This window comes from Equus przewalskii, chromosome 19 (assembly GCF_037783145.1).
Source record: "Equus przewalskii isolate Varuska chromosome 19, EquPr2, whole genome shotgun sequence".
In the NCBI taxonomy this organism is placed as follows: domain Eukaryota; kingdom Metazoa; phylum Chordata; class Mammalia; order Perissodactyla; family Equidae; genus Equus; species Equus przewalskii.
Window position 1 is genome coordinate 54,159,476 of NC_091849.1, and position 26,256 is coordinate 54,185,731.

General features: G+C 40.6%; 1 protein-coding gene across 22 annotated transcripts in view; it reads right to left on the reverse strand.

The window, feature by feature from the left end:
• DST (dystonin) overlaps window positions 1-26,256 on the reverse strand; it is a 440,625-nt gene that overhangs the window by 350,654 nt on the left and 63,715 nt on the right. The gene's annotated exons all lie outside the window — the stretch shown is intronic.

The window sequence follows — 26,256 nt, forward strand, 5'->3', positions numbered from 1 at the left end:
ACTGCAAACATTTCTTTAATTAGAGAATCTTAATCTTATAATTTAAATGGAATGTTTATTTATATCAACCAATTAAAAATATGTCTTAAGCACCCATAGGCTTCTGCCTTGGAGGAGTTTAACATCTAACTGGGAGAGTGGAGATGATAAAATAGCCAACTTATAATTAAATATTATCATCTTATCATTATGTATTAAGCTGAAAATATTTCTTCCAGTGGAATAATATTAGTATATACATAAAATATGGTTTAGAGTATAAAGCCAATTAGGAGTGAGAGGCTGACTCAGAAAATAGCCTGGAACATCTACATTCCCTTTAGAAGCCAGGATGGAGATAGAGGTGTTCCCCATCACCTTTACTCTTCCAAGAGTGTCCTACCTAAGTTATAAACTGCTGATAGAGCCATCCTGTAGGTGCACTGTGGTTGGCCAACCCATTTTTAAAAACTAATTAATGGCAAACATTATATCTGGGAAATTTTGCATGAAAATTCAGATGTGGAACATTGGGTCTAGTCGTAGTTTCCCCTTTGTAGAAAGGACCTGTGTTTTCCAGTCTGACACAGCCCTTACCTGGCCTGGTTTATTCCTTTATGATGCCTGGCCCCTGGAGGTAAATGAGTTTGGGGCCCCTGGCATAAATTAAGAGATGCGTGACATTGTTGCCTTCAGAGAGTAAAGCAATGACACAGCGGAAAAAGTAGGGATAATGATAATCAATAAAAAGGGGATGACAGTTTAAAAAATAAGGAGAAGAAAACTGAAGAGGGGGAGATAAAACAAAACAAAGAGGACTACCAAAATATCTCATTTAAATTAGCGTCAAACAGAAAACAGGTGACGCCAGGTTCCTACTGATGTCCAAGTGCTAATGTCATTCTGCTCCATCTCCAAGAACCCTGGTTAACATTTCAAATGACCAAGAAATGGAACCAAACTGAATGACTCAGCAAATCCTGGCTCATGATCCCCAGGAATCTGGCTAGGATCACCTTCCCACCTCCACTGCTGTAACTCCTGCTGTCGTTTGCTCCTGCCCCTACCTATGGTCAACCCTGCTCCCCACATTTCTCCTACCCTTGTCTAGGTCATGGAAGAAGCTTCGATGCCAAGTATTTCAGAGAGCCAGGATATGGCTCTGACTTCACCCATGTGGGGACCAAAGGTATAAACACAGGATATTTGCAGAGACCAAACTCCAACTACCATCTATGCTGCTGTCTAGTCATAAAATTAAAGATATGTGCACGTCATGCCAAAGATTGAATGTTAGGTAAAAGCTACATGACCTTGGGAAAACTTGGCCTCTCTGGACTTTGGTTTTCTCCTCTGAGAAATGGGAAACATAACGGCACATAAGACATAGGGTTGTTGTAGCGGAGTAAATCATAATTGAAAAGTGTTAAGGGCAATGCCCTACATGTAGAAAGAGTTAAGCAAATTTTAGCACTAACTGATGCTACCTACTCACACTTGTGTGACACAGGGGTAGATGACTAACTCCAGTTGAGCCCATATGATTGTCATTCCAGGAAATTTGAAACAACAAACAGAGACACAGAGACTGGAAGTTATTGGAATTAGGTCCATTCATAGCAGCTCTCAGGGGACAAGGTCAGGTAGCTCCCATCTCTCTCCTTCCCAAGCTTGGATATCGAACCTTCAATTCTTTGGGATACCCTTGTATCTTTCAAATACACTCCTCTTTCTTTTTTTCTTTTAAATTCAGTTGTTTTTTTTTCTTTTAAATTCATTGCCTCCATTGTTGGAGATAAGAACAAAAACTTAGACAAACATGTTATATGAAAAAAGCAATTATATTCAATTCTTCCCTATTGAAACATAAGCAGGGTTACATCTTTATACCTTCATTTTCATTACCTGTCTTCATTAATGAGACTTCAGAAAATTGCTTTTGATAATAGCTTTTACATAGTTATTCTCTCACTTCAGTTACTACTTCAATTAAGTGGAAGAATTACTTTTTCGTTAAATAAAAGCTTTTATTACTGCACTGAAGCCCAGTCCATGAAGCTTTAAGTGCCTGGCACTTCCCTTTCCCCCTTCTGAGGAAAACAGGGCTTGTTCCACACGCGTTAAGTGAAAATAACCCTGCTACCATAAGACGTACCTGAATGGGACCAGGGGCCAGTGCCGGCACACAAGGAGGTCCACTGCCTCTGAGCTTGTTTGGCAGAAAACTCTGCCCAACTGGGATGCTGCATACCAGATGGTGGCCTCCCCTCTGGGAATAAATGCTAAGTGCATTCCAAATGCCTTTCACTAATATTTGTGTTTTCCCTAAGATGTTCTGTACATTCCAGTCTTAGAACACTTGAGATCCATCCATAACAACTATGTGGCCCAAAGCCCCTGCGTCTACACCAAGGGCTACCTTGGGTTTCACTTTGTCTTTGTAATAACATCTCTCTTTCAGAAGAGGCCCGTCCCTTCCCTGCCATATCCCCAGGGGAAACTCGGTGCCAGGGCAGGAAGCAGAAACAGCCAGCAAGCATACTTGGCTTTTATTTTCCACAAACCTAAATCTGTTGAGGCTAAGGTTATAGAAAAGGGAGAGGGCTCTGAGAAAAAGACTTTCCCCAGCCCAAAAAGAGGCCCCCTTGGGTTAGAGGGAGCCTCTGTGGATGCTACAGCCGGAGACCCCTTGAATCCCAGAAGAAAACTCAGAGAGAGATGGCTGCCAGGTGTGTCTAGGGGGATAGACCACATGGTTAGCCTTCCCAAAAATCTCTGTGTCCTGGGAAGGACCCAGAAGCAGCGTGAAGGGCCCTATGGGGGCAGTCACAGGGGTGTGCCAGCATAACCTGGAGGCACAAATGTTCCCTCCTATTCTCTGACACTTTAGTGTCTTATAAGATCCTAGCACCTTAATACAACTCCGAGATAGAGGAAGTGGGGAGCACCGGGCCCAGCAAAATCAGAACTGGGAGTCAGACCTAAGCTGAGATGAAAAATAAATAAGTAAAGTGAGATATCTTACACCAGAGATTACAGACCAAGATTCCCACTCGCGTGTGGGCAGGGACTGTTTGTTTACTTCAGAATCCCTGTTCTCAGGAGCCGACCCCTGATGACTGTGGAATGAATCCACTGGCTTGGCCGCTTGGCTTCAGCAGCTGGGGCCCGTCTAAGTAGAGATTCAGAGAGGAAGCCCTGCCAACTAGAGCTAGAAACGGCCTGAGTACTGCCCATCTGTCTGTCTCTCACACATACAGCCCACCAACAAGAGCACCACGGTAGCTACGTCCTCCTACGTCTCCTTCCTCCTCCAGCACCGTTTTTCATTTTAAGGCTACTTTGAATCACTCTAGAACCAGAGAAGAAGGGAATGTATTTGCTTGCTGGCTTATTGCCACCTTATTCCAAAATGGGTATTAAGGTAACTAATAAGAAGACAGTAGGGAGAGGGGAGAAGGATGTTGAGACCTATGACTATCTAACCAGTACCCCAGAATGAGACATGGGAAAAGCATAAGGTGCTGTGACAGCAGAGGTGGAAGTGGCAGCGGATGTGGCCGAGAAGCAGATGGCAGGTGGAGAGCATGGAGAGCTTTGCATGCAATGCAAGAGCTTGGACTTCATCTTGTAGGAGCCGGATTGTTGCTGAAGGGTTATAAGTAGTTTGCCCTGATAGACAAGTGACTCTGACAGCCACGGAGAGAACGGACTGGAGAGAGGTCAACCTCAGACAAGACTGGTTGGCAGTTATTGTAATAGTCCAGCAAATGACTACAGCCTGAACTAAATCACAGATATTAGGGATGGAAGGGAGAGAATGAATGTGAGAAATATCTAGAGACTAGAAAGAGAGAAGGCAAGAGGAAGGCTGGGCTGTGGCTAATAAAGAAGGTAAGAGAGTTTATCTAGAAGGAGTGAGAAGAAGGCTGGAAGTCAGACATCAGTGTTAAGAGTGGGGAACCTGAGAAGGGCCGTAGAAAAATGGGTGGGTTCCAGACAAGTCATACAAGAAGGCCTAAGATGTCCAGTCTCTCTGATAAGCCTCCGAGTATGTGGTGCCTCAGGCTGTTTAAGGTAAAACACTGGCTAGTCACCAACCTCTAAGAGACCTGCATTTCCCTCCAACTTCCACCCCAGCCTCCTGGAGCTGCAGTAAGTGACCTCGAAACCAGCCTCAAGAGAAGCTGCAGCCGGTCAGCGTCATGTGAGGGTGCGCTGAGATGGTAGCACCCCGGACCAAAGCACTACTGAGCCTCTCCGTCCTTCATTCGTCCATTTTCTCATACACAGAGAGAATAAGTGTGGATAAGCCATCTTGTTCATTGTCCCCTTTCACATAGGAGTTGTTCTGAAGAACATAACAGACAGGCCATTAGCACGTGTTTCTTGTAACATTTTATGAGTCATGATATTATGCTCCTTAAAAACACAAAAATAGCAATGCTCATATTTTTATACTTCTAATTGTCTATAACAGGCAAATAGGTAAACTCTTTCCACTGCACTCGTAAAACAAATTCACTCATTCCTTCCCAGTGCCCACAGCGGGCTCTCGTATCAGTCATGACCCTGTGCCGTGGCTCTGCAGACCCACCCTCTCCTCCTTAGTCACACTGCACACTTAGGATTTGTGGGAATTCCAATCCCCTGACCTTCCCCCGCCTCCCAGCTGCACACTTGACCCTGAAATATTGCTTGAGGATTTTTTTCTCCTCCCTTTCTCAACTGGTACTTTCCCAACCAGCCTGATAGCTTCCTCCAACAGTAACATAAAACCTTGAAGAATTTTTTGAAACGTATATCCATGTCCAGAAAACAATATGATGAATTCTATCCAACACACACACACACACACACACACACACACACATCATGGAATAAACGAATAGCTGTTTCCTTGTGCCCCGCTGCATTTCCTCCTGAACTGGTCCTGTGTCTGTCCCCACCGCACAGGAACCAGCTGCAAAGTCAGCAGGTAAAGAATCCAGGCACTTTCAAAATTCTTTTCAATGAAAACCATTATTTATTGGTGTGATGGCTAATTTTATGTGTCAACTTGGCTAGGCCATGGCACCTAGGTTTTGGCAAAACATCAGTCTACATGTTGCTGTGAAGGTGTTTTTTTAGACGTGATTTCGAATAAAACAGATTACCCTTCATAGTGTGGGTGGGCCTCGTCCAAGCAGTTGAAGGCCTTTAGAGCAAAGACTAAGGTTTCCTGAAGAAGGAGGAATTTCCCTCATGACCGTAACACAGCAAACCTACCTGAGTTTTCAGACTGATGTCCTGTGGAATTCAGACTCAAGACTGCAACATCAACTCTTACCTGAATTTCTAGCCTGCTGCCCTGCCCTACAGATTTGGATTTGCCAGCCCCACAATTGCATGAGCCAATTCCTTAAAATAAGTTTGTGTGTGTGTGTGTATGTAGTACTGGTTCTGTTTCTCTGGAGAACCCTGCCATAACCAGCTCCAACAATACTTTTATAAGCTTTATGACTCATCTTTATGCATCGGGGAAGTAGCAACACCTGCTATCATTCACATTTTACCGTTTTAACTATTAAAACTATTTTAAGTATTTAGACTATGCTGGACTTTTCTGGGCTGAGTTAGGAGGCCACAGTGTTTCTGCCAGCTCCATTCTTCACCACCCATCCTACCATCAGGAAGTCATTTGACTTGTCCATATTCAAGACGTGGATAATCAACATACGTGGCTGGGCGTTAGACAGCACTGAAATGAGATAATGTGTGTAAACAGCCAATGTGATGCCCGCCCAGCACATAATACTCAATACGTTTCTATAGCATTTCTTTCTAAGACAAAGAAGATAAAATGGAAATCAGGTAAAAAAGTACTTATATTTTAGTTACATTACCAAAAAGTATATCATTTAGAGGGCTTGAAAGCATTTTTTCACCTCCTTTCACATCACCCACATGCTGATGCCTAAAATTCCAGTAATAAAGATTCATTTTTTTCTGTTTAAAGCTTTTTATTTCTAATCAAGCTTCTCACAGATAGAAAACATTACATGAGCTCAGTCATTTAAACTTTAGTGTGAATAAAGGCATCATACTACATCCTGACAAAATGTTCTGATGAAAGGAGGAGGGAGCACTGAGGATCCTAGAAGCAGAGCAAGAGAAACCTTGCCTCTCTCTCAGTTTTTCCTGGAGCCAGTTCCGACCATCACAGAGACGAGATGCAAGGAGCCAAGCGAATCTCCATACTACAAGAAACACGGCCTGGCCCTGAATCAGCATACTAATCAAGAGAAACACTGCCTGGCATGCATGTCGTAATTGAAACGTGACAACCCACTCCTCTTCCCCTAGTTCAGAGCACAGGCTCATCAGGACCGCTCCGGGCGAGTCATCCAGACAGACAGCCTTATCTTCTCACCTGCCTTCCTGATTCTCCTGGGAGAACATAATCTTTCAGGTGATCTGATGGAGTCAGAAGATCTGCTCTGAAAACTGGTGCCACACCGTCTGAAATCCTCCCATTAGAGATTCACTCGTCAGTGATCCTCTCCCTGTGACAGGCTTGTAAATGCACATACTCGCAGGAGGGATAATAAAACATGTAAAGGCATCCTAAGCTATCAGTAACTTATCAGGCAGTTTCCTCCAAAAAGGGATGGGGTGGATCACCTGAAAGCAATCAAACCAAGCAGGGGAAAAAGGCAGAGAGGTGAAGAAGAGTGAGATTGTCCAGCACTTTATAAATTCTTTGCCTCACCAGAATTAAGCAGGAGGCCCACACATCACGGCTTCCATTCGCAGTTCTGCCACTTGAGCTACGTTGCCTTGTTGCAAGTCATAAGTCATAACTTCCGTGACCCTGGGATTCCTCGTCTACAAATGGGTGTGATACCTACCTCTCAAAGTTGTTCTATAAGGGTCACATTTTCAAGGCACTTGGAACCAAATCTAGCACCCAGGATGACACCCTCAACGGCAGCTGTCATTTTTAAAAAGCTGGGCCAAAAATGTCAATTTTGAGTATTCATAGCTGTGTAGCCTTAGGGAAATTTCTAAGCCACTGGGAGCTTTTTGGTGCCATCGTCTGCTGCACAGAGAGAACTTAATTCAATTGGATTGCTGAAACCATTAGACGTGATAACATAAAGCGCACAGTAGACACTGAATAAATGAGAGCTCTGCTGCTCTTACGCCCAATCACATTCTCTCCCTGTCCCTCCACAGTCTGTGCCCCACACAGACGGTAGAGAGAGTCTAAAAGCACAAAAAAGAGTACGCCGTGCCGGTGCTCAGAACCTTCCAGCCCTCAGGCTAAAACCCAAAGCCCGCACTATGGCCGGCAAGGCCTTATGATCTGTCTTCAGATTTCTGCTCAGATGTCACCTTTAAAGAAAGTTCCTCCCGAACAACCTTATATAACATTACCCTCACTCCCCACCATGATTCCATACCCCTTAACCCGCTTCAGTTTTCCCCAAGGCCCTCATTGCCACTGACATGTTATATATTCACTTGTTACTCTGTGCGTTGTCTGTCTCCTCCACTGGAAATTAAGCTCCAGGAGTACAGGGATGTTGTCTTGTTCGTGATTGTCTCCCCGGTTCCAACCACAGCGACAAACCCACAGTCAGGCACTCAGTAAATATTTGTGGAACGGAAAAATGAACAGTGAATGAATTCTGCCAAAGCATCTGTACTGCCTACCACACAGTAAGTACTCAGTAAATACCGATTTCCTTCAGCAAATATCAGTTCCTTCTGAATTCTCCTCCTTCCCCCACCATCCCTGCCTGTTATACTGGCCCCGAAGCTGGTCTTGGAAAAAGAGATTTAAAGCATAACATCCCATGACCCACAGAAAAACTTTCCTAACCAGACACCAGAAATGAAACTGTTCTCAGCCAGCTAAGTGGGGCAAGAACAGAGAACTGAGGTTAGACGGGGCCCTGGAGTCTGGCAGGGCAAGGTGCCTCCTGGCCTGGCTTCACCATCTACTAGCTGTGCAACTGTGCACAAGCTTTGGTTCTCTAACCCACAAAGAAAACCTACCTCCTAGGGTTGCTCTTAGGGTTAAGTGAGCTAATGCCTGCTGCCCAGCACAGTGCCTGGCTCAGAAGGCCTTAAGAAATGCCAGCTACCATTACTATCATTAGTCAGCAACAATAAAATTGCCATTGACGTGAAACATCTGTGTGTCTCTATAACTTCTCTTCTTGCACAGTTTCACTTGTTTATGGTGATCTCGAGAGCTACAGCGAGCCCATGACATTCCAAAACAGTTCTTAATGGGATTAAAAAACAGGAAATAATGACAATTATTTGTTTATAAAAAGCAGCGCTCTCATTTCAGAAGCAGCTATGTTTCACTTCCCTAGTATCCTGAAACGTCTACATCTCAGACTTCCTGATTCTTTCACTCTAATAAACAGACGAGGTTGCCTGGAGTCATGGTGATTACACGTATTCTGGAAACAAACTTAAGAAATCTGTGTTGCCTGCATAATACTCCCATTAACTCCAATGATTATTATATAGTTTTATTAAAAATGTAAGCTGTCTGAGTTTTCTAAATTAATTTTAAACATGGGAGGTCAGTTCATTTTATAAAACATAAATATATACTTTTTAAATTTATAAATATAAAAAATTTGAAATGCTTGGTTAAACGTGGCATATAAGCAGGGCAACAATATAGCACAGAAGAGTATATTCAACTAGGTGGCCCTGTTTCCAGTTGTGACTCTGAAAGTCACAGGATATATGGTGTTTGGCATCTCACGGCACTTTTCTGGGCCTCGTTTCCTCAGTGATAACCCAGGCTGGATGATTTTTTTTTCTTAAGATTTTTTTAATTTATTTTTTTTCTTTTTTTGCCCCAAAGCCCCCCAGTACATAGTTGTATATTTTAGTTGTGGGTCCTTCCAGTTATGGCATGTGGGACACCACCTCAGCATGGCCTGATGAGTGGTGCCATGTATGCGCCAGGATTCGAACTGGCGAAACCCTGGGCCACAGAAGCGGAAAGCGCGAACTTAACCACTCAGCCACGGGGCCGGCCCCTGGATGATTTTTGAGGTTCCTAAATTGTTGACGAGTCTATCACCTCTAAAGTTCTTTTGGTGCCCAAATTCCAATATCTTTAATGTTTTGTCTTCATACTTGTTCAGTGCCTATTTATGTAACAGATTTATCCTGAACTCAGTTTAACAGCTAATGAACTAGAGATCTCATGGACTGAGTATCCCATGTACGAAAGCAAACAAAAAATATCCTCTCCTCATGCCACAACTCATCCTCCCCTCTAAAAAAAAAGTGCACTTTGAACTGCAACATTTTTTAGAAAGTTGTTAATTACCAAAAACAATAAAGAAAAATTAATAAATAAAATAACTTGACAAGCACAATTGCTATTTCGTAATTTATCTGGATTTTTTGTCATAAAAATATTACATCAATATTTTCTCTATTTGAGGGTTTATGTTCAACTCCAGATTATAACAAAACATTGTTCAAGTAGGAAGTTGAACTGGCTTAATTGAAATGACAAATATGTACTGGAATTTGAGACCTGCAAGTGAGTGAGACACCAGAATGCTTCTCAGTACCCTGGGTGAGCATCTGCGGGAAAAGAAGCTGCTGTGTCATCTGCTTTAAGACCAAGAGATGAGAAGCAACTGGCTCAATGTACTGCAGAGCCCTAAGGAGAAATAAAATTATACCAGAAATGAGAATTAAAAGTCATGTCTTGGCCCCCTGGCTAGGGGGGTGGGAGTGTACTCGGACGATGATGTCCAGATTTTGTAATTTTTGATGGCTCTAGGGATGAAAGCTAGAACTTTGGGGTACACATAGCTCTGATCTGAGAAGACCCATTTTGGGGAACCTCTTTAGTTATAAAAAAAAACAAGACGAGGGTGTCTCATATGTATTGCAGACTTGACATCCTAACAAGCCTTCCTACCACACAATACCTAAAAATGCTGGATAAAATCACAGTGAGATATTTTTTTGCATCAGTGAGGCAGCAGAAAAGTAAAGGAAATTCTCAGAAGCCAGAGACACAGAGAAGCAGAAGAACAAATACGGAGATGATACTCTGATCTCTGTGACCTAAAGCGTCACTTGGATGGCCAAGCACCTGGGCAGGGACCGAGGACAAAGACACGGAAGTCTGATTGGAACATTCCCCAAAAAAGCAGGGAAAGTTGGATTAGGAAAACACAACAAAATACCCTGGGGTAGCAAGTACACTCGCCTGTCTCAAGCCAGAGGCTGGACGGAGGAGGAAAAACATTTGCATAACCACAAGCTGGTTCTCATGTGTGTTTTGTGGCCAATGACCCCACCAATGCAGTATGAAAAGCTCTGACGCTGAGAATTTATTTTTAGATTTCCCATGGTTAATAAAGCCTGGCAGAAACAAAGAAGAACCTCTCTGGAGAAATGTACCTTTTCAACCCAAGCCTGAGAAATTGCCACAAAGTTCCAGCAACAAAAAGGTCATGATAAAAAGTTGCAGAACAGGGGTCGGGGGTGGACAAATGGGTAAGGGTGTCACAAGGTACAAACTTGCAGTCATAAAATAAATAAGCCCCTGGGATGTGATGCACAGCATGGCGACTATGGTTAATAACACTGTATTGCTTATCTGAAAGTGGCTAAGAATAAATCTTAACAGTTCTTACCACAAGAAAAAAAAATCTGTAACTCTGTATGTGGATGGATATTAACTACATTTGTTGTGGTGATCATTTCACAAAATATACAAATATCGAATCCTTATGTTATATGCCTGAAACTAATGTAATGTTGTATTGCAATTATACCTCAATAAAAAATAAGTTGCAAAACACATAATAAAACAAAGCCCCAGAAACAAGAGACACACAAATCCAAACACAAAAACTTCAGGCATATTAATTATCAGATATTAAATATAAAATAAGTGTGTTTTATATGCCTAAAGAAAGGAGAAAAGGCATCAAAAGTAGGAATTAGGAACAAGAAATTATCAAAAATAACCAAGCAATGAAAAATATAATAATTTAAATTAAAACCCAGTGAACAGAAATATATAAAGAACTCCTACAAATCAATAGGAGAAACCAAACGAGGAAAAGGACAAATAAAAGAGACAGACATTTTGGAGGGGAAGAAACACATATGAAACATAAGAAAAGACGTTTGGCATCATTAGAGATCAGAGTAAAGCAAATCAAACCCACAGTGAGATAACATATTACATGTATTCAATTGGAAAGAATTTTTAGTCTAATATGACTACATGCTGAAAAGAACATGGCTCCTCATGCTAGCTTACCCTTGGCTGATGGAAGGGTTAGTGGTACAAGTACCTTGAAAAACAGTGTGACATTATTTCCTAAGGTTTAACTTTCATTTATGCCCTAAGATGTAGCAATTCCACTAAACATAGACCCAAGAAAAACTCTGGCACATGAGAGTAAGAGGAATATACAAGACAACTTGGAGTAGCACTCAAATGAGTAAAGCCCTGGAAAAAAACGCCCATTTACAAGAGAGTGAGTGGACAAACTGTGGTACACTCACACAAAAGTCAAAATGAATACACAGCAGTGACACGCAACAATATGTATAGTTGAATACTAGCAATGCAATATTAACTGAAAAAAGTGAGTTCCAAACAATTACAGAAAGTATGACAGTCTTTTTTATTAAGTTAAAAACAACTAAAATTTTAAATTATAAACTTTTTAGGAGCACACAGAGATGCGATAAACTCTGGGAAAAGGGAAACAAGAGAATGATCAAGGCATTTCAGAATGATGGTTACCTTGAGTAGGGAGAGTCAGATGGCTGGAAGGGAGAGACCATATGGTTGATGGAGGTTACTGCCAAGATCCTAGCTTTTGTTTCGAATGGTGCATTGTGGGTGCTTGACTGATAGACAGATAGACCAACCAACCAGGTCGTGCATGAGTCAATGATGAGACTGTGTCATGCATCAGCCATCTTACTTTCTTTTCATGCCTCTTTGTCACTATCATGCCACCAAAAACCCCTGTCAATCACAACTATACTTGTGGGGCATTTTATAGCTCATGAAACCTTGTCAAAATATTGTCTCATTTAACCTTGCAACAATCCTATGAGGCATATATTGCTATTATTCTCATTCTACATCAAAGAAAACTATGGCTCAAAGAGATGAAGTGATTGTTCTAGTTTAAATCTAGGTCTTAAAACTCCAAATTCTGTATTCTTTCCCACATGAGTCTGAAGAATACCTGTCCTTTCTAATCCCTCAAACCCGCCACTGCAAACCATGTGACATTTAAGAGATCTCGAAGAAGTGATAAAATTAGGCCTCCCAATCACCAAAGGCAGATGCCAAAGCTAACACCCTTGGGAGAGAAGATTCCTCAACATAGTGGATTCCCTTCCCAACCACCGGAAGAGGGTCACGCTGGAGGCCTGGCTATCTTTACCAACGCCGTTTTCAATTGCACGCTCACACCTGCCGAACAACTCCTCACTCAGGTTCTGTGTAGAAACCAAGCCAGAGACGTTTGACAAAGCTCACAGGGTCCTAGGAGTCTTTCATAGGTTCTATGCATATCACATCAGACACGATCACAGTGAATACATTTTTCCATTAAATGTTTCAAAGAGCTTTATTATTTAAATAAATTTTGTTAAAATAACTTTTTTGTCATTTTTTTTAAAGACTGGCACCTGAGCTAGCAACTCTTGCCAATCTTCTTTTTTTATTTTATTTTTTTCTGCTTTTTCTCCCCATATCCCCCAGTACATAGTTGTATATTTTAGTTGTGGGTCCTCCTAGTTGTGACCATGTGGGACGCTGCCTCAGCGTGGCCTGACCAGTGATGCTATGTCTGCACCCAGGATCGAACAAGCGAAACCCTGGGCCGCCGAAGCAGAGCACATGAACTTAACCACTCGGCCACAGGGCCGGCACCTTTTTCGTCATTTTAAACTTCATTTATATACAATTATATAAAAGTTGAATTGCAACAGCCCGCTTGAAATAACAATACATTTTGCAGTTATTTTATTAAAGATTATTTTTTAGAGTTCAAGTTCCAAACTTGATTTCGGAATCAATAATACATTTAGGTCTCAGTCATTCTAAACGGTCTTCAAGGAGCTCACACTCAAAGAACAGACTATAGTGTCTAATGGACGCACCAACTGGCCAGACGCAAAGGCCGCAGACTGTGGAGTGGATGGCAGAGGGCTGCCTCTGGCTCCCCTGAGGACCATCTCTAGAGCCGCTGGACCTCAGAACAGGTGAACTCACCTACTGCGCTGCTCATCCCTGCCATCCCTGGCCACTGCCTCAAACTCAAGCCCCCTGGGCAACTCTCCTCTCAAAGACTATCATCCTCCTGCCATCTATACCTCTTCCATCACCGCCCTCCCTGCCAATGTTTTCTAGGTGCCCTTTGGAACCTTCATTTCACTGTCAACAAGCCCTACCTCCTCACAAAAAGCACCATCTCCACTGCTTGTCTTACCTTAATCATTAAGTGCCTGCTCTCTGCACCCCTGCATTCCTCCACCAGGGGCTGCTCCTTCTCTCATGCGTCCCATCAAAAGCTTGCCCCTCTCTGAAGGCCAAGCCATCATCCAATGCCACTCCCTTCTCCTTTCTGAACTGTCTCACCTCTGGCCACACCCCCTCATTCACTGAGGACTTCAGCATCTGACTCACTGCTTCTTCTCCACATGGAGAGTCGTCACCATCCAGGAAGATTTCCACATCATTTGAATGAGCCATCCAACACCTCAGCCACACAAGTTCCTAACCTCCTGAACTCAAATAATCTTCGCCCTCTCTGCTCTTCTGCCCCGTGGCCCCATTCCGGATGACGACATTACCTGGAACTGAACCAACTCTGAAACTTCTCGTTCTAATCCAACAACATGACCTTACATGTCTGGCTCTCCACTTCTCTCACTCCTTTTCAAGCAAATCAGACCTACCTCCAAGCCTCTTTGTTTCTGGTTGGATCCAATACTTCCCTGTGATTTCCTGTTCTTTGATATCCAGTCTCATAATGCATCATTTCAAGCATTGTCTTGACATCAGTATCCCAGCCACCTTCTCTAGAGCTATCAATTCCAGCCTCCACCTTGGATCAGCCGAAACATTCACCTTAACTCCTAAATTGCTGACACCTGCTTTGAAAACATGGCGCAACCAGTCAGTTTGCCCCCTCAACAAATGTGAAAGTACCTGACATCAACGGGCCCTCGGCACTGTGCTGATTTAACAATCTCCATCAAACCCCAAATGCATCTGTTTCTGCTCTTACCCCCACCTTCACTCTCTCCAGGCCCAGAGAAGGCCCCCTTTCTTCTCACCAAAACATCTCAAATGTCTCCCATCTTAAGAAAGACCTTTCTGAATCCTACCTCCTCCCTAGTTTACAGCCTAAATTCCTCATTTCCTTGTTAGGCAAACTCCTTCCAAGAGTAATCTGTCAATGCTCTCTCCATATCCTCATCTCCCGTTCATTTTTTTTTAATTCCAATAAATTCTGTTTATTTTAATGTAAATATGTGATACACTCATTAAAGTTTCTGCCTTTGAGTCAATAATCCCATCTGTAGTTGCACCTTATAATATGAAAATTTGAAAGCTTAATATCAAATATTTGGAGAGTAAATTATGACATATCAGTATGATGGGATATAAGCCGTTAAAAGTCATGACTCTGGAAATACGAAAATATTTATAACATTGTGGGTTTGTTGTTTGTTTTTTGGTTTTTTTTTACTGAGTTAATGATAGGTTACAATCTTGTGAAATTTCAATTGTACATTAATGTTTGTCAGTCATGTTGTACGTGCACCACTTCACCCTTTGTGCCCACCCCCCACCCCACCTTTCCCCTGGTATCCACTAAACTGTTCTTAGTCCACAGTTTTAAATTCCTCATATGAGTGGAGTCATACACAGATTATCCTTCTCTCGCTGGCTTATTTCACTTAACATAATTCCCTCAAGGTCCATCCATGTTATTGCAAATAGAATGATTTTGTTCTGTTTTACAGCTGAGTTGTATTCCATTGTATATATGTACCACATCTTCTTTAGCCATTCGTCTGTTGCTGGGCACTTAGGTCGCTTCCATGTCTTGGTTATTGTAAATAATGCTGCAATAAACATTGGGGGGCACAGGACTTTTGGGATTGCTGACTTCAAGCTCTTTGGATAAATACCCAGTAGTGGGATGGCTGGATCATATGGTAGTTCTATTTTTAATTTTTTGAGGAATCTCCATACTGTTTTCCATAGTGGTTGCACCAGTTTGCATTCCCACCAGCAGTGTATGAGGGTTCCTTTTTTCTCTGCAACCTCTCCAACATTTGTTGCTATTAGTTTTAGATATTTTTGTCATTCTAACGGGTGTAAGGTGATATCTTAGTGTAGTTTTGATTTGCACTTCCCTGATGATCAGCGATGATGAGCATCTTTTCATGTGCCTATTGGCCATCAGTATATCTTCTTTGGAGAAATGTCTGTTCATGTCTCCAGCCCATTTTTTCATTGGGTTGTTTGATGTTTTGTTGTTGAGTTGCGAGAGTTCTTTATATATTATGGATATTAAGCCTTTGTCAGATATATGACTTGCAAATATTTTTTCCCAGTTAGTGGGTTGTTTTTTTGTTTCAATCCTGTTTTCATTTGCCTTGAAGAAGCTCTTTAGTCTGATGAAGTCCCATTTGTTTATTCTTTCTATTGCTTCCCTTCTCTGAGAAGGCATGGTGTCCGAAAAGATCCTTTTAATACTGATGTCAAAGAGTGTACTGCCTACGTTTTCTTCCAGAAGCCTTATGGTTTCAGGTCTCACCTTTAGGTCATTGATCCATTTTGAGTTTATTTTGGTGAATGGTGAAAAAGAATGGTCAATTTTCATTCTTTTACATGTGGCTTTCCAGTTTTCCCAGCACCATTTGTTGAAAAGACTTTCTTTTCTCCATTGTATGCCCTCAGCTCCTCTGTCAAAGATAAGCTGTCCATAGATGTGTGGTTTTCTTTCTGGGCTTTCAATTCTGTTCCATTGATCTGTGCACCTGTTTTCGTACCAGTACCATGCTGTTTTGATTACTGTAGCTTTGTAGTATGTTTTGAAGTCAGGGATTGTGATGCCTCCCGTTTTGTTCTTTTTTCTCAGGATTGCTTTAGAAATTCGGGGTCTTTTGTTGCCCCATATGAATTTTAGGATTCTTTGTTCTAATTCTGTAAAGAATGTCATTGGGATTCTGATTGGGATGGCGCTGAATCTGTAGATTGCTTTAGGTAGAATGGACATTTTAACTATGTTTATTCTTCCAATCCACGTACATGGAATGTCTTTCCATCTCCTTATGTCATCATCCAATTCTCTCCGAAAGGCCTTGTAATTTTCATTATATAGGTCCTTCACTTCCTTAGTTAAATTTACCCCAAGGTATTTTATTCTTTTTGTTGTGATTGTGAATGGTATTGTGTTCTTGAGTTCTTTTTCTGTTGGTTCATTACTGGAGTACAGAAATGCTACTGATTTATGCAAATTGATTTTATACCCTGCAACTTTGCTGTAGTTGTTGATTACTTCTAACAGTTTTCCAATGGATTCTTTGGGGTTTCCTATATATAAGATCATGTAGTCTGCAAACAGCGAGAGTTTCACTTCTTCCCTCCCTATTTCGAGTCCTTTTATTCCTTTTTCTTGCCTGATTGCTCTGGCCAGGACCTCCAGTACTATGTTAAATAAGAGTGGTGATAGAGGGCATCCTTGTCTCGTTCCTGTTTTCAGGGGGATGGCATTCAGTTTTTGCCCATTGAGTATGATGTTGGCTATGGGTTTGTCATATATGGCCTTTATTATGTTGAGGTAGTTTCCTTCTATGCCCATTTTGTTGAGAGTTTTTATCATAAATGGCTGTTGGATCTTGTCAAATGCCTTCTCTGCATCTATTGAGATGATCATGTGGTTTTTATTCCTCAGTTTGTTGATGTGGTGTATCACGTTGATTGATTTGCGGATGTTGAACCATCCCTGTGTCCCTGGTATGAATCCCACCTGATCATGATGTATGATTCTTTTGATCAATTGCTGAATTCTGGTTGCCAAAATTTGGTTTAGAATTTTTGCATCTATGTTCATCAGTGATACTGGCCTGTAGTTCTCTTTTTTCGTGGTGTCCTTGTCAGGTTTTGGTATCAGCGTGATGTTGGCCTCATAGAATGTGTTATGAAGTGTTCCATCTTCCCTAAGTTTTTGGAATAGCTTGAAAAGGATAGGTATTAAATCCTCTCTGAAAGTTTGGTAGAATTCCCCAGGAAAGCCATCTGGTCCTGGGGTTTTATTCTTTGGGATGTTTTTGATTGCTGTTTCAATCTCTTTCCTTGTGATTGGTCTGTTCAAATTGTCTGCCTCTTCTTGAGTGAGCTTTGGGAGATTGTAGGAGTCCAAGAATTTATCCATTTCCTCTAGGTTATCCATTGTGTTGGCATATAGTTTTTTGTAGTATTCTCTTATAATCTGTTGTATTTCTGCAGAGTCTGTTGTTATTTCTCCTCTTTCATTTCTGATTTTGTTTATTTGAGCTCTCTCCCTTTTTTTCTTTGTAAGTCTGGCTAGTGGTTTGTCAATTTTATTTATCTTCTCAAAAAACCAGCTCTTTGTCTCATTGATCCTTTCTACTGCCTTTTTCGTTTCAATAGTATTTATTTCTGCTCTGATTTTTATTATTTCTCTCCTTCTGCTGACTTTGGGCTTCATTTGTTCTTTTTTCTCTAGTTCAGTTAGGTGTGCTTTAAGGTTGCTTATTTGGGATTTTTCTTGTTTGTTCAGATGTGCCTGTATTGCGATGAATTTTCCTCTTAATACAGCTTTTGCTGTATCCCATATGAGTTGGTATGGCATGCTATTATTTTCATTTGTTTCCAGGTATTTTTTTATTTCTTCTTTAATTTCTTCAATGATCCATTGCTTGTTCAGTAGTGTGTTGTTTAGTCTCCACATCTTTGTGCCTTTCTCAGCTTTTTTCTTGTAATTAATTTCTAGCCTTATAGCACTATGATCGGAGAAGATGCTTGTTATTATTTCAATTTTTTTAAATTTTTAGAGGCTTGCCTTGTTTCCCAACATATGGTCTATCCTTGAGAATGTTCCATGTGCACTTGAGAAGAATGTGTATTCAGCTCTCTCAGGGTGGAGTGATCTATATATGTCTATTAAGTCCAATTGTTTTAGTTTTTCATTTAGCTCCACTATTTCCTTGTTGATTTTCTGTCTGGATGATCTGTCCATTGATGTGAGTGGGGTGTTGAGGTCCCCTACTAATATTGTGTTGTTTTTAACATCTTCCTTTAGGTCTGTTAATAGTTGCTTTATGAATCTTGGTGCTCGTGTGTTGGGTGCATAGATATTTATAAGCGTTATTTCTTCTTGATGAAGTGTCCCTTTGATCATTATATATTGTCCCTCTGTGTCTCTCTTTACCTGTCTTATTTTGAAATCCACTTGGTCTGATATGAGAATTGCAACACCTGCCTTTTTTTCCTTGCTATTTGCTTGAAGTATTGTCCTCCACCCCTTCACCCTGAGTCTGTGTTTGTCCTTGGGGCTGAGGTGTGTTTTCTGGAGGCAACAAATTGTTGGATCGTGTTCTTTAATCCATTTTGCCACTCTGTGTCTTTTTATTGGAGAGTTCAATCCGTTCACATTGAGAGTGATTATTGATGCATGTGGACTTAATGCTGTTAATCTGTCGCTCATTATCTTGTTTTCCTGTGTTTCTTTTCCTGTTTGCTTTAAACTACCCATTTAATACTGCAATTTCTTATGCTGGGTTTCTTAGATTTTTCCTTATTTATGATTTGTGACTCTGTTCTGTACTTTATTTTAGTGTCTACCTTGAAGTTTGTATTTAGAATCTTGTGTATAATATAGTCTATTCTCTGGTGGTCTCTTACTTACTCGACCAATACTGATTTAGACCCTTTGCTCTTCCCCTCCTAAATAATTATTTTCATTTTTTATTCCAACTCGTCTTATTCATTTGTAGTTAGAGTGCTAAGATCGTCCTTGTTTTGGTAGTTTCCTTACTTTTACCCTAATGCTATAATTGAATATTTGCTATCCTGTTCTGGTTCTATCCATCGGTCTCCCTAGTCTGTGGATTGTGTCCCCTTTCTCCCTTTTTTCTTTTTTCAGGTATGAGAGCCTTCTTGAGGATTTCTTGTAATGGGCTTTTGGTTACAAATTCCCTTAACTTTTGTTTGTCTGGAAAAGATTTAATTTCTCCCTCATATCTGAAGGAAATTCTTGCTGGATAGAGTATTCTTGGCTGAAGATTTTTATCCTTTAAAGCTTTGAATATGTCACTCCATTCTCTCCTAGCTTGTAGGGTTTCTGTAGAGAAATCCGCTGACAGTCTGATAGGGGCTCCTTTATAGGTTATTCTCTTTTTTTCTTACTTCCCTGAGTATTTTTTCCTTATCTTTCTTTTTTGCCAATTTTACTACTATGTGCCTTGGGGTAGCTCTTTTTACATTGACAAATCTAGGAGATCTAAAACCCTCCTCTACACACATATCTCCGTAGATCCCTAGATTTGGGAAGTTCTCTTCAATAATTTCGTTAAGCACACTTTCTGCTCCATTTTCCTTTTCCATATTCTGGGGAATTTCTATGATCCTTATGTTCTTACTCCTCATTGAATCCATTATCTCTCGGAGATTTTCCTCATTTTTTTAATTCTTAGTTCTCTTTCTTCCTCTGTCTGGAGCCATTCAGCCTGTCTATCTTCAATTATGTTACTTTGCTCTTCTATGGTGTCTACACGGGCATTCAGGGGATCCGTATTCTGCTTTATCTGGTCCACTGTGTTTTTCATCTCAAGTAATTCTGTTTGATTCTTCTTTATGATTTCAAACTCTTTTGTGAAGTAACTCCAGAACTCGGCTTGTTTCTCTATCTTTCTCTCTACCTCATTGAGTTTTTTGATTATAGCTGCTCTGAATTCATTATCACTTAGTTTACCTAATTCCAAGTCCTCAGGACTTAATTCTGTGTTTTTATTGTTTTCCTTCTGGTCTGGGGCTTTTATAAATTGCTGGATGGTAGAGGAGCGATTTTTTCTCATGGTGGTAGAATTCAGTTGCAGTTACAGCCTGTCGCCACTAGATGGGGGTCGAGAGCGGCGTGTTAGCTCTCCACCCTGGAGCAAGATGGCTGCGCCCACTGGCTTTGCTGGGGGGGAGGGGCGGTTACTCACGCTCCAGTCTGGGTTCAGATCAGTTCTGTTCTCTGGTATCCCAAGGCCCTTGATTTATGGGGTCCCTGTGAACGGAAGCTTTCACCCTGTCAGCGGGTCTCCACTGAATCAGCGGCAGGAGTCCTGGATGATCCCCCGGTCGTGCGGCCCCTCCCCCGCTCCTTCCCGACCCACGCCGCAATGATGGCAGACTCTGGGGGAGGGAGCGATGTTCTCTCCTACCGTTCCGGCGCCTCCGAAGGTGTAAGCAAGGTTATGATCTCCGCCTTCTTGGTATTGTAGGTCTCTAACGAGCTGGCATTATGTTTATTCTCTGAAATTCAGTTCTTCCAATCTTTTGTTGTATTTTGGAGGGGAGAGAATCCCGGGTCAGCTCACCCTGCCATTTTGCTCTGCCCCTTCTCCCAGTTTGTTCCCATTCATTTTTAAACTGACTTTTATTTTTATCCAAGTAAGGTATGTCCATAAGTTAAGAAGCAAATAATGCTAAAAGGCAGTTTGGCCTAAAAGGCTCTTACCCACATACATGGTTCTGTCACTGACACAGATATCTGATCAAATGTCACCTTATCAAAGAATGGTCCCTGACCGTGTAATATAAAACCACAGCCCACCATTCTGTCCCAGCTTTCTCGTCCCCCTTACCTCAAGCACTTTTCTTCATATCACTTATCATCTCTTAACGTAATATATATTTATTCATATATTATCTCTCCATTTTCTAGAATAGAAGCTCTATTTTTATAGGATCCGTGTCACAGAGTAGACGTGTAATAATATAAGTGGAATTAATGAAGATACATTACAAATATAATAAGATATTAAACTAGAACTTCTTTGGTCTGTGTTAGCTGATGCCTTCAAGGCCAGGAATGATACAATAAGTGCCACTATCTCTCAATCCTAAAGGGATCCTAAAGCAAAATGCTACAACAGCACAACTCAAAATATGTTCCTGGACTGGGGCCAGTCTGAGAACTGTTTTTACTAGTTTGCTACAGGGTAAATACAGAAATCAATGGTACTGATAAAGTTTTATAATAATTTGACATTGCCCTGGAAATGTAAATAGTCAGCAGACTCGCCTTGTTGAACAGATCCACTTCTTGTGCTGCTGAACTCACAAGGGGAGTCACCTGTGATGTGAGCTGAAGACGTGATGCATTAAAGGATCGTGTGTAGATCCTCAGTGGATTGGAAATTTTAAAAAAACCTGCCCCACAAATGTGTGAAAAGTGCTGTGCTAGACCATCTCTGAAGGCCAAGTTAAGTCACTGTAACCCCAAGCAGAGCAAAGAGCCCATCACCCACTCCCAGAGAGCTGGAGGAAGCCAGAGACCAAGAGAAAGACTGCTTTGGAGAAAATTATGGATGCCTCGAGCATTTCCTCCTGGAAGAGAGGTTAGCATGCTTACCCTGTACCTAAAGCCAAGGAAGAGAGCTTTGAGGAGACCTCTGGAAGGGCAAAACACGTCTCCCCTGAGGTTAGCGAATGTAGGCTAGAAAATGATTCACAGTGAAGCTAAAGAACCCAGTGCCCAAAGGCCCTGAGCGAGGAAGTGCTGAAGCCAGAACTTAGACTCACACAGACTGAGTGGCTCCAGAACGCACTCTCTTAGACACACCATTATATGGTTTCTATTTGCTAAAAAGTTTAAGCTTTGCTCAAGCAAAATTAAACTGGGCCCAGCCCATTAATACACCAGGTGCTAGCATATGATATAAAATGTGATAGCATATGAGATACAAATTTTTAAATTTCTGTTCCTATGATGAATAGAAAACTTTCAAAAGAGTATCAAGAAAGGTACTTTAGAGTATATAAAATACAATCTAACTTGGCAATTGGCCACAATAACTGAGCCTATGATTTTCCTTTTCTCCATTGCTCCTCACTCTGGTTTCTCACCTTACGACTTCCTCTTATTCCATGATGACTAAGCAGTAACTATTCAGAGGAAAAAAAGTAGACTTGAGATTCACTATTAAGAATTTATTGAAATCCCACAATTCTCTCAGGCTAACGTTTAGAACACAAAGCACAGTCTCTTTCTTCTAAAGTGACATAATTCTTCTCATTATTAAAGTCAGAACAAGAGACAGAACTACAATGAAGAAATGGCTTTGGAAAAACAATTTTAGTATGTTTCTAAGAGAGCAGTGCTGTTCTGTTTTTCAACTTACCTGGCTTCACAATTAATGCAAGAGATATTTGAAAATATCAACTAATGAAATACTTCTACAGTGCCTAGTAATATAAAATACTCGCTTACTCAAAGTTATATACACCTAGGGAAATAAAAAGAACCTGTGAAAATAGCTAAGACTATAAAGCAAACATTAAGTAATTGCCAAAACCAATCAGTGCCTGACATCCACCTGGCTCATCTTCCCACTCCACCTCCCACCTTCAGACACAACACATTTCTTTTATATTAAAAAAGGAAACATCCAGGTTTGCAGGAGCAGGCCATGGGCCACAGAATTCTAAAACTCTCCAACTATACCCAATCTTTTACTCCTGAGAATAAATAATAACGCAACTCAAAAGCATATAAACAATCAGAAATTTAATCCAAGTGGTTTTTCTTTATTGGTGAAAATCACAAATTTCTGTAAATTGTCGTCAGTGGAAGAAATCAAGTCTAGTTCACACTTTATTAAGTGGGAAGCTAATCTTCTGTTTCAGAGACCGAAAAAAGCATCTAACAAAAAGATGGAAAAAGATGCCAAGAATCTTGGCTAATGACTTTTCTGACATCTCTTCCTTAAAACTCCAAAAGCTCAATGAGCACATAGAACTCCACTTTAAAGTCTGTGTTGAGGTTGAATGTATAATGTTTGCCCTTCTGAACTCTTGGGACAAAGATTTATGCTCAATAATGTTTAACCTTCTTGGAATGCAGAAGGAGGCAGAAAGGCGGAAAGTGATATGTCACAAGTGATTATAATCACAGTTCAAGGGAAATGGTTACTCTGACAGCTGAGAAAAAGGAGCTCATTTTCAACACTTATGCCAGCTATTTAAAAATAATTATTTTTCTACAGCTGCAAGTCATAAAAATGAATAGCACAAAAGCACATGTCCAGTAAGGATCTCATTGCTTCTTAAAGATCCACACCTAGCTATCCAGTTTTAGCAAAGGTAGACAGTTTTTTTTTTTTTTTTTTGCATTTGGCAAAGCAGCTAAAAATTGTAATCCATTTTCAATTATCCATGCCCATTTCTAATAGGGCTAATATACAAAAAAAATTCACAGGTAATTCTAGAGCACCCTAACTAATGACAGTTTCAAGCTTTCTTAAGGAAGCTTTAAACAGAGCTAGAAATGTGTAAATAATCAGCTTGCCTCCTTATCTAGCAACAGAAAAGTAGAAGAATGAGTAGCAAAACGAAAGCAAATAATCCACCTCTGGAAAGCCACCTCCTGAATAGAGAGTCACATAATGGAATGTGATGTCGATATTAAAGATTAACTCAAATCGATTAGGCAACTCAATAGCATGCATTTCAGCCATCATCAAAATTTCATGAGCTCTATGAGACGATACAAGTGTAATTTGCTGGAATAAAGTAATAATGGAATGGAAGAATTCTACTTACTATGGAAAAAATTGTAAGACTAGGTATCATTTGAGTTTCAGCAAAACTCAAGCAATGTGACGGCATGTGGCCTTGTGGGTCAGTTTTGTTTCAATAATGATTCTATTTTCATATCAATGAAGCAACCTCAGGGAAAAATCAGCTTTTAGATATTCAAATGGAAGAATATGCCTATATAATTCCTTGTCGGTTTTACATTATTTGCTTAAATTTTAAATAATAAGCACATATTTACATCATTCACCACCATGGTATTATAAAATGTTGCTAAGTAAAAAGCTGGCAAATAAGCAAACAGTCCTTTGTTAAAAGAAAAAAAGAAACAGAAAGCATCAAATGCCATGGGACTCTTGCCCCTCCCCCCATCTCTCTAAAAACCTTCTAATAGTAAATATCTGAAATCTGGAAATGTTATTAACAAAAATTTAGGCTCACTCTATGGAAAACAAAAGCCAGAAGAGAGACTTGGCCAAGGAAAGTGTTGATGACGTAAATTTCAAATAAAGATGTGTTTCCTTTTTTTTTTTAATGTCTTAAACCTTTCATTACGGAAAATTTCAAGCTTATACAACAATAGAAAAGTATAAAGAACTACCGTTTGCACGTCACTCAGCTTCAAGAATTACCAACTCCTGGTCAGTCCTGGTTGTTTGGACCAATTCTCCACCCACATTTCCTCCTCCACCCCACTGGATTATTTTGAAGCAAATCCCAGCGATCTTATTACTTCGTTACTAAATATTTTAGTACACATCTCTAAAAAATAAGGACTATTTTTAACAAAATCACAATACCATTATCACTCTAAAAGATTAAATTGAAATTTCTTAGTATCTTCAAGTATCCAGTCAGTCCTCCATTTCCTCAAGAATTCTTTTTTTACATTTGATTTGTTCATCCAAACAAGGCCTACATGTTACATTTGGTTGGTAGGGCTCTTAACTCTTTTTTAATCTATAGATTACCCTTCCTGCTTTTTTTTTCTTTAAATTTATTTGTTGAAGAAATTGGAGTGTTTGTCCTAAAGTTTCCCACAATCTGGATTTTGCTAACTGTATCTTCAGCATATCCCTTAACCTATTCCTCTGTCCTCTGTATGTTGTGTAAATTTGTAATTAGAACTAGCAGTTTGATGTGAGGTAGGTTCAATGTTTTTGGCAAGAATACTTCATAAGTCTTGTTATATCCTTTCATCAGGAGGCACACCACGCGTAGCTGGCTGTCTTGTGGGTGTTATGAGTCACTGATGATCACTGTCCAGGTTCATTATTTCATTGGGGTTTGCAAAATGGTGACATTCTAATTTCATCATTCCTTCTTCCCTGAACAGCTACTTGATTACTGTATAGAATAATTCTTACACAAAGACACGATAATGCTTGCTTCTTTCCCTTTACCACGTTTCAGAAAAGTGAGTTGATTCATTCAGCATTCTCCAAAGGTCACCAATGAGGTGTTTATAAAAAATACCATTAAATCATGGATTTTAAATACACTGATGTGTTTCAACTCACTGCTATCATTATTCTTATTGATCGGACAGCAGGAGCCTCTCCAAGCATTCTCCAGGTCCTTCTGACAAGACCACAGTAATCTTTGAGGCTTCCTTACTGTCTGCTTTGACAAGATGCTCCAGGCTCATGCTATATTTCTTGTTCTAGATCTGAAATCAGCCATTTCTCCAAAGAGTCTGTGATGGCTGCTGTGGTTGCCCTGACCAGATCCCAAGTGTTGACCGCTAATGGCTCATAGCTGCCCCTTCTTCAAAGAACTCCCCTGGGCTAAACCGAGCTTCCTCACACCCCCATCTCAGTAGCCCATGGCCAGTGACTAACTGAGGTGGAGGACAAAAGGCCGGCTCAAGTTGAAACTAATTCAGTAGTGCAATTCATGCCCCAGAGCCCAATGTAGGACCAGGCTGAAGCTAGTCTCCAGCCAAGCCCATGTCCTTGCTTTTTAGCTTTTGCCCCCTACCCTACCTACCCTGCTTCCCTTATTCTCTCCTGACAGCTCTCCCTCAATAAATCACTCTCACAAGAATGCCCCCTCTCAGGCTTTGCTTAAGGAATCCGACCAAAGATACAGCCTTAGTTTGTTTCAGTAAGAAACAATATTAGGATGCGATAATACGGGCATTACTAGTGAGCTAGTCATTGCTTCTGGATCTGTCCAGGAGAAAGAGCTAGGAAATAATTTTTTTAATGAAAAAATTCATTATGAGTTCAAATTGATATTGCCAATTCAATTTTAGGATTATAGAGATTTACTTCACTTCTCTGATTTTATACCTGCGTCTCTTCTCTCTCCCATTGAAAATCTTGGCTTCCTACATCAACCTATCTACTTGCTAAATAAAGTGTCTGAAGTTTTTTGATGCAAGAACACAAATTGATCATGAAATA